Consider the following 8,101-nt stretch of genomic DNA (forward strand, 5'->3'; position numbering starts at 1 on the left):
ATTGTTATCCTTAGTTGTTTTGTCTCAGCACCTTTTGCAAACGACATGTTTAAGATTTTTCATTTATTTTCTCATCAACAACAGATGGTAAAGGTTTTGTGATCTCACATAACAAACTTGTTTTTTGAGATAACAAAAACCTTTCTTATTTTGCCTTTATTAAACAGGGGAAAAAACAAGTAATGGGATGATGATTACAGAAGTTTTTGTTGTTGTTATGCTTAAACTCACAGAATAATTACTTTGTAAGAAGGAGAAAATGAAACTTGAGAAATAAATTACACAGATGTCCTTTTGGTAACACAACACCACCCTGGGATTCCTCCATGAACAGGCCTGCTTTTAATGATGTCTTGAGAGTTTTTCAGCCTTCACTGCTGCTGCTGCTGGGTCACTGTCTTTCTGTGATGTCTTTTTTTACAGGATTATTGTGATTTGTTTGCTTGTTTGTGCTCCATTCACTATTACATTTGTTTGTTTGTTTTATAGTTATATCTTGGTTATATTGCTCGTTTTCAATAACATTTTGATGACAGTGATAACAGGTCAAACTTTAACTTTAATAGCTGAGGAGTTGGACAAAATAACAGGAACATGTTACAATATAATGCAAGTTAAAAACACTAAAACCTTCACAGAGCTCCCATTTATTGCAGAGATACTATTGTACACTGGATTGCAATATACTGTGAGGTGTCCCAGATATTTTGCCTGGCACATGTTTATCACGCTGTACTTTGTCTATTTGTGTTGGGAAGTCTTTTTCTGATCGAGGTATCAGTTGAATCAGGATCCAAATAAAGCATGGCGGTTAAAGAATAATTTGTGTCTCTTTTATTTCACAGCACGGCACGAAGCACCGCAGGCAGAGTTAAATCATGCTGCCCTGCTGTTTTATTGTAGCTAACTCATGTTGATAATGATTTGATAACACGACACTACAGACAATTACACGCACAGGGATGTCGGCAGGGAATGCAACGTCTGGAATATCAACAACTCCTCCCCGCTGCCAAATGCATAATCAAGTTGTTTTGGTATCTCCAGCTATCTAAAGCAGCCATCTTTCAGCTATCCTAAGCAGCTATCTTATGTCTCTGTCCCCTCCAACATCAGACAGGGACAGAACAGTGAGAGGCAGACAACACTGGATACACTGATAGTGCAGGGGTCTTGTTTTCCCATGTACGTTGCCAGGATGTGATGTATAAATAGGCACCGAGCTGTTTGTGTGTGAGTGCAGGCTTAAGTTATGTGGCTATAGCTTGATAGGGGCTGTACGTGGCTGCGAGGCCGCGGCGGGGCGGGCAACTATGGTGGGTCTGACTGTCGGTGTCTTCTCATGTCCTGAGATCTGAGAGGCCTCTCCCAAGAGGTGGTGACGGGCGGCAGAAGGGCACGGATTCAGAGTATTTTGGTGTTAATTGAGCTTATTGGTCTGCTATTCACAGCCTTGACATGTGATTGATTTAAAGGCTAGTGTGAGACTGCGACGGGGCTGACCTCTCTGGTGGCGGCTCCTTAGATATGGCCTCAGGACCGCACAGCTGTGAGGTGTAATCCTCTCCCATCTTTTTTTTTTTTTTTCAAAGAAGAGCGAGCAATCCGCCCTCCTTCAGTATTTTATGAGTTTTCCGACTGTACGGTGATGAAGGAGGAGAAGGGAAAGAGAGGAGGGAGAAATGTGAGGGCCTGGCAGGGGGCTGGGACTTGCACCTGCGCACCAAGGAGGGTTTTCCAGACTGGTGCACTCGTTAGACCAACAGCTATTAAACATTAGCCTGTTTATTCTGTTTACAATGAAAAGGGTCTATAAGTAGTGGGCTAATTACACCAATTAAACATTGTTCAATGGCACACTGATCAAACAAATCCAAACAAAACGGTTGCCTTCGAAACTGACCTCAAAAAGGAAAGTGAAGAGGATATCCGCTGTACCGTAGAGACACTCCTTGTGTTCTTGTGTTTAAAAGTGGCAAGACGTCTTCAGACTCGCAAGAAACATCAGAAGGAAATCTGGAGCAAGCAGAGTGGTTATTAAGAAGACAACAGAAGGGAGCTTTTTATCTGGAAAATGAGGACAGATCTGGTTTAGTAGACTTCTCTAGCGCTCTAGCTCGGGCTGTTGGGAACATAACTTGTGATTAATCTTCATGTAAAATAATTTTCACCTCACTCGACACGATAACGAAAACAAATACATAACTGGTGAAGGGAGTTTACTGCCAGTACTGGGCATGTGCAAGCTGCATTGCTACGCCTACACATACTGTGTATAAAGAATGGCTAACTGACCACCAAACACGGAAAACAGAGACTGAACATGTCGAATCTGACCAAACATCTCCAAACTATTCCAAACAAGGACAGACAGCGTAGCACACCAAATAAACATCTGTGTTTGAGTGCATTGCCCTTTAGACTGGATTTTCTCCTGTGATTTTGGTTTCCATTTTTTCGTAATCTGATTTTGTCAAAAACAACAATGCAAAGTATTTTCATGCTCTCTGTGTTTATGTGCAAAGATTTGAAAACATTGAAGGAATAGACTGACATTTTGGGAAATATGCTTATTCACATTCGTGCCGAGAGTGAATATGAAGATTGATATAACTCAATAAATACGCAGCTACGCCAGCTTAGTTTAGCATAAAGACAGAGGGAAACAGCTACTGTGGCTCTGTCCAAAGGCAACAAAATCCACCTATAAGCTCCTGTGAATTAAATGAATAAAATTACATTATCATGTTATTTTTTATTGGTTTAATACAAAAACTGAAGTGAAGAAAAGACAAGGGGTTTCACAGCCAAGCAATTTGACGCATTACCTCCCATAAGCTTCATATTTAACGTACAGTTATAAGAGTGGTATCAATCTCCCAAATTTTTACCAAGTAGTTGAACTAAAATTATGTTTTATGTTAAAGGGATACATTTGGGAATTTGGATAAAAAGTGTATTCACTTTCTTGCAGAGAGTTCGATGCTAAATATGAAGCTGGAGCCAGTAGCTAGTTAGCTTAGCTTAGAAGCAGGAGGAAACACCCACCCTGGCTCTGTGCAAAGCTAAAACAACAAAACAAACAAACAAGATACAACATGTTTTTTAGTGGGCTTTAGGGGTGCTAGTAGGAAGATTTTGTTACCTTTAGACCGAGACAGGCTAGTTGATATGTTAAGCTAAGGTAACCAGCTGCTGGCTTTAGCCTTTACGGATGTTTACAGTATCAGAGTGGTATGAATCTTAAGAATCTCGTCCCACTTCTGGCAAGAAAGTTGAAAATATGGTTGGTATTTCAACTATTCCTTAGGTACAGCCTAGCCTAGCTGCCCTCTGTCTAACAGTCCACAGTGTCTACCAGCATCCTTAAAGTTCACTAATAAACATATTGTAGCTCAAGGAGGTTTATATCTCAGTACTTTTGGACAGAGCGAGGCTGTTCCAGTTGCTAAGCTAACCTGCTGCCGTCTCCAGCTCCAAATTCATACAGTCAAAAGATGGAATCAATCTTCTCATCTAACTCTCAGCCAAAATGTTGGAACTGAATCTCAAAAGTCCAAATAATTCAGTATTTCAAATCTGAAGAGAGGAGAAGATTTACTGAGCATATTTGAAATTCAAGTAAACCTTTCTGTAAGTAGTTTCTAAAGATGATTGACAGGCCTTGGCAAAATAAACAGCAACTGCAAGTGTTATTTCAAGTCAGATATGCTACTTGTTCCTTTAACCTTGCTCACTCCACTACCCCCCTCAGTCCATTTTTAGTCCTTCCAAGCCAGCCTGGCTGGCAGTCTAAAGTCATTCACTAGCTGCACTCCGACCCCTAGTGAAATACAATCAATACCAGCACTTACCAGTGCACGACGCCTGCGGAGAATTCATTTTCTGGGAAAGAAGAATAAAACAGCTTCTCCAGTTATACAACCTTGGCAAACAGGCTTTGTTTCTTCTCATATCCTCCCACAGAAATTCTAACAATTGAAATAACAAAATATCATTGTTTAGGCTTCCCTTCCCTAAAAACTTTATCTTTAAATATTTCTAAATCCTCTGACCCCACTTTCCCTCTGCGCAAAGCCTCAGCCATTCAAAACACCCCCCACCCCTCTCCACTACGGCTGCATGACCGCGCAGTAGTATTGCTTTCAACTGCATTGCTCCCCAAGGACATCCAAGAGTGGACCTGAGTGTGCCCAGAAACTTCAGCCTTTAAAAACAAAGCAGAGTCATTTAACTGTTGCAAACTGAGCCATTCAGTTAGCCTTCCAGTGCAAACACCCACATATTGCATGCATGACATACATAAACACACATACATCATTAGTCTGTGTCTTTTTTCTTTACGTGGTTGAAGGGGTTGAAGATTATAATCCGTATTTACTGAACTCTTTGTTTTGACCTCTTTATTCTTCTCTCACACAGACGTTTAGGACACTGTTGATACTTTAATAAAGCCATCTCACAGAAACTAAGAGCTCATTTATTTTAGAAAATCCTTCAAAAATGTGTTGCTCTTGTTGGCACCTCACATTCAGGACATATTTACAGAAAGAGTCCAGCAGAGCCAGAGAGAGTGTTGACATTCGGACTTCATGATCTCTAAAAAGTATGGATAAACATCCTGAAGTTGACACATGAAAATTAAATATGGTTAGTTTACGTATGACTTAGGCGCTGTGAGAAAATTTCATCACTAAACCTGGCATTTTTCTTCCCGTTGAGGACACTTCAGTGCTGTTGTAAACATCTGTAACTCTATTTTTGTGTTTCTGTTTGTTATTTTTAAGTTGATTCAGCTGCAGGACGGACTAAAACCCCTATAGACCTCTTTCCCACAGGAGCCATTTTGAATTTATGTCACCGTCTGAGTGGGACAGTTCAGAGTAAGGCCAGCTGTTGTGTACTTGTGTTTAACTCATTTCTAGACAGACTATTATTATTCTCTTGTATCAGACTTATTTATCTATAGTGATAATGTTTTGAATGTATGTAAATAAGAGGAAGATTTTGCCAAATAGGGTTGCAACTTGAAGTCCAGGTGAAATTGAAATCAGCTATTTGCTTCCGCATATTTACATATTTCCTGTGGCAGCTAGGGAGGGACTTGTCGTGGTAGCCAATAGCGTTGTGCGTTACATCCTCAGTCTGTCTCGGAAGTTGTGTTGAAGTTGTGAAGACTGAACATTTAATTTATTTCAACACAGTGTAACATCACACAAGTCTTCAAAACACGAAATAAATAACTTCCAACTTCACTTAAACAAATAGTGGCAGACTTATCAACACAATGGATGATGTAAAACAATAACAGTTATGTCCTGGTCGAACCACTGTAATTCACCAGGCCTCGGTCCGTCTCGGAGGCTGTGAACCCAGTTCGTTGCCCATTCGCCTGGCTCTGGTGCTCATTCTCCTATACTATCTCCTAGTAGTGTAAACAAACCTCCCCCAGTCCTTTGAGCTCCCAGGCCGGGTAGAGTCTGCTAATAGGACTGCTTAGTAGCTAATGGCAGCTAGCTACAGCTGGCACATGCAGCAGTCCTGTGTTACAAGAGCAAAAGTCCGTGTTGCAATAATCTGATACTTTTGTCCTGGTCACAAAGCGCAGCGTACATGCAGAGTTTGATAATGTTGTTGTTTTTTCTGCAGTTTAGTGGGGCAGCACTAGATAAGACTGTTTCTGAAGTACTGTGCAACCCCCCTCACTCTGAACAGGATACTGTAAAGAAAATCCTATTTATATGAACCATCATCTGGCAACTTGTTGAAGCCTTTTTAGCAACAAGTAGCCACTGTCCTTGAAAGAGAGCTGGCAACACTGTTAAAATGTTGCCTGTAGCCAGCTGTTGACAAAGACATATATGTACTATATGCACTAGTTTTATAAATATAACAGTGTAGGATGGATGTTAAGTTCGAAACAGCAGTGACTGTGTACTAATTCTATAACATGTTTACACTATAAAGTACACACTGTATATGTAGGTTGACACAGCGCTGTGAGCCGATACAAGAACAAGAAGTTAGTGAACTAAACTGATGTTTTAAGATCAAGAAAATTGACCAAATAACATGATTGTATGAAACATAATTCACAAATAGCTACCAAAAAAGAAGAAGGATTTGTTGCTTTAATTTCTGTGTTTTGAGCTGTTATTTAGCCATCATGCTACCACAGTTATTCCACCTTTTTTCCAGCTGTGAGTAGCTCCTTCATTTCCGCTGTGTATTGCGCTGTGGGACCATCAACAGCACAATCATAAATCAAGTGATTATCCATGCTGGCATTTTTATGTGTACTTTGTAATTTTTCAAGTGCAGACATACCACCAAAAAGAGTTAGGAGCTCGGAGACATTTATATCCACAGTTATAATCAGTTTGCAAACACATTTCAAAAGAGCCTGGGTCATTTTGAAACTCAACACTCAAAACTCAAAATTATCCGCTCGTTTGACTCCAGTAATGCTGACATTTTGAGGATATGACAGCCGCGTCATTCTTGCTATACCTGCCACAGGCTGTAAAGGACATTATCTCATTTCAAAACACTGGAGGATGAGGAACACAGATGGACGGAGGTGATGAATCAGGCCCATTCACTCAGTCACTTAATAGCACTACATAAAATTGCGTAACAGTGAAACTGAGACATTTTGTGCACACTGTCCTCTCATTACAGCAAATAACTATTTCAAATTGCGGATTTGGAAAGAAGTGAACAATGTCACTTAAAGGAACATCATAACTCTCTAGCCGTGATTAGAAAACAAGAAAACTACAAACTGCTGCTAGCTTTCACTCGTCTCCGATGTCTACTCGTTCTCCTAGCACTACATAAATTACTACACAATATGAACAAAGAGATAATTACATGATCCAAGCCTCAACAATTTGCCATTATACTCCCATTCAAAGGCAGTGCACTGGTCCAGATGTATTGCTTTAAGTGTGAGGTGTCTCTTATTACACCCATAACAATCTCAGACAGGATAGTAATGTCATGCCGGGCTGTGGCAAGGCTCTCCCATTGTTCTCGACGGGATGTTTATAGCTTTGTGCCTGATATATGATAACCAATAAGTAAGAGGTAGTAATTACAAGGCCCACACTCCACCAGATCGCCTGATGAATGCGTGAAATAAAAGATGGGGGGTTCTTTGTGGAGGCTGGTTATTACAAAGACATACAGAGACTTGACACACGGCAGTATTATAAGCAGGAGAGCGCTAGCAGGGGGAGAAATAAATAGTATATATCCATTTCCTCTACCAAATGGCAAAGCAAATAGTATTGACCTTCTTAAAACAAATCTGCTGCAAGCCAGTGATTGTCCAAATCAAAATACTCAGTTGCACATATTTCTAGTATTTCCCCACTCTCCGTTCAGGTCAAGAAGAAATAACACAATTAGGTGAAATAAAAACACACAAAGAAAGCACAATAGTATCCTATTGTAGGGCCCAGGACACAGAGCAGCGTTGTGGTCAGACCGTGTGTCTCCTAAACTGATCAGCAGAGATTCAAAAGCCACCCAAACTGGATGTACCCAGTCATAAGCACTGCTGGTGGTACTTTCAAATTGACCGTGCAGATATTAAAGTGGTCTTCTCATCTAACTGTCAGCAAGCAAAGCGAATAGAATTCAAGAAGTCAAAATATTTCTTTAAAGGTCCAGTGTGTCACATTTAAGAGGATCTATTGATGAAATGAATAATGCCCAACGAGGTGTCTGTTGTCAGGAACAATCCAACGCACAGTGAAAGGTTGGTTGCCTCCACAAAGTCCATTAATTCCTCATAATGGACACCTTGAAGGGCATTATCCCGCTTATACCATGGTCACTTCTTTATTTTATATTTTCATGCGTTTTGCTTATTACAAGCTATAACTCTGTTTCCATGGTAACACCTTAGGTCCTTCATATTACCTGGAAGAATCATTACCATCCGATAAGCGATAATGCAATGGAAACGTTGTTCACTAGTCCAGTAAATAGGATAAACCACGATACGACACAGCAACAGGAGATATTTCTAGTTCCTTCCACTTATAGAGCGCTTCGGTTCAGCTACAATACAGAGAGCTAACGCTATGCTAGC

General features: G+C 40.4%; 1 long non-coding RNA gene across 1 annotated transcript in view; it reads right to left on the reverse strand.

Annotated features, from left to right (window-relative positions):
• Positions 1 to 4,087, reverse strand: part of LOC118341846 — an 8,121-nt gene extending 4,034 nt beyond the window's left edge. Inside the window, exons 1-2 of the long non-coding RNA XR_004797457.1 lie at positions 3,855 to 4,087; positions 1,904 to 2,016 (exon numbers count right to left, since the gene is read on the reverse strand). This is a non-coding gene — a long non-coding RNA (uncharacterized LOC118341846). The remainder of the gene's footprint in view (positions 1 to 1,903; positions 2,017 to 3,854) is intronic.
• Between the last annotated feature and the right edge of the window lie 4,014 nt (positions 4,088 to 8,101).

The sequence above is a fragment of the Morone saxatilis genome, unplaced genomic scaffold (genome assembly GCF_004916995.1).
Source record: "Morone saxatilis isolate NCDOM2014 unplaced genomic scaffold, NCSU_SB_2.0 Contig8, whole genome shotgun sequence".
Classification (NCBI taxonomy): domain Eukaryota; kingdom Metazoa; phylum Chordata; class Actinopteri; family Moronidae; genus Morone; species Morone saxatilis.